This window comes from Pygoscelis adeliae, unplaced genomic scaffold (genome assembly GCF_000699105.1).
Source record: "Pygoscelis adeliae isolate BGI_AS28 unplaced genomic scaffold, ASM69910v1 Scaffold141, whole genome shotgun sequence".
Classification (NCBI taxonomy): domain Eukaryota; kingdom Metazoa; phylum Chordata; class Aves; order Sphenisciformes; family Spheniscidae; genus Pygoscelis; species Pygoscelis adeliae.
Window position 1 is genome coordinate 3,712,977 of NW_008824231.1, and position 1,230 is coordinate 3,714,206.

General features: G+C 51.0%; 1 long non-coding RNA gene across 4 annotated transcripts in view; it reads left to right on the top strand.

Annotated features, from left to right (window-relative positions):
• LOC103926053 overlaps positions 1-1,230 on the top strand; it is a 17,669-nt gene that overhangs the window by 5,218 nt on the left and 11,221 nt on the right. For 3 of the 4 annotated variants that reach the window (XR_664060.1, XR_664058.1, XR_664057.1), the window contains exon 2: positions 470-589. This is a non-coding gene — a long non-coding RNA (uncharacterized LOC103926053). Of the gene's footprint in view, positions 1-469; positions 667-1,230 lie in introns of all 4 variants that reach the window. The other variant, XR_664059.1, reaches the window with a different exon arrangement.

Below are 1,230 nucleotides of genomic sequence, written 5' to 3' on the forward strand. Positions count from 1 at the left end.
GAAAGCAGGGGGAGTAGATGGGTGCCCTGGGGAGCCCTTGGGGAGGCCAAAGAGCTGATTTGCATATAAAAAAATGAGGAGCAAAGAAATAAAATCTTCCCAGTGTGCACTGAGGAGTGACTGGGGGGACAACTCCCACTTCCAGCTGAACAGAGCTTCTTGGGTGCTTTAGGTTGGGTCCCAATTTCTCTTCTATAATAGCCCATCCCCTTCCTCTTCTGCCACAGTCTTATGCCAACACCATAAATTTCTTTAAAGACAACCTCCTTTGTATAACGTGCATAATAAACACCCTATGGCACACCATGTGGCACGTCCCAGGGAGTGCTGGACACCCCTGGCTTGGGAGCTGCTGTTGCAGGAGACCCTTCATCACTCGTCTCTCCATCGGGTGCAACAGACAGCCTTTGCCTGGCTCAGTGTCTCCACTACTTGCCCTGGTAAAGGTTTCTTCTCTCTTCCTTCCCAGATGATGCAGAGGCTGCGGTGAGATGGCCTGGGGACTTTGTGGGTGTGGATCCCGTGAGGCGAGCAGAGCTGGTCAGAATCGAGGGCTCTGCAGGGTGCCAGCCTCTCCCAGCTGATGCAGGTGGGTCTGCTACTGTCCTGCATCCAAAACTAAGTCTCTGGCTCCCCGGGATTAAGCGTGAAGCAGTGCAAGGCAGGGTGAGTATAATCCCCTTTCCATGGCCCTAGTGCTCATAGACTTCAGTTCAGCCCAGGGAGGGGACAATGCTGAACCTTACAACCAGTTGTTGGATTTTTCCCAAGGTGCATTTCCTTGCCCTGCAATTCAAATTTGAAAGCTGCTGCCTAGACATAGTTTGCAGCTAGTGTTTTGCTATGAACAGTGTGGAAATGAATCATAGAATCATAGAATCATTAAGGTTGGAAAAGACCTCTAAGATCATCGAGCCCAACCATCGACCCAACACCACCATGCCCACTAAACCATGTCCCTAAGCGCCTCATCTACCCGTCTTTTAAATACCTCCAGGGATGGTGACTCAACCACTTCCCTGGGCAGCCTGGTCCAATGTTTAACCACTCTTTCAGTAAAGAAGTTTTTCCTCACGTCCAATCTAAACCTCCCCTGGTGCAACTTGAGGCCATTTCCTCTCCTCCTATTGCTAGTTACCTGGGAGAAGAGACCGACACCCACCCCGCTACAACCTCCTCTCAGGTAGCTGTAGAGAGCAATGAGGTCTCCCCTGAGCCTCCTTTTCTCCA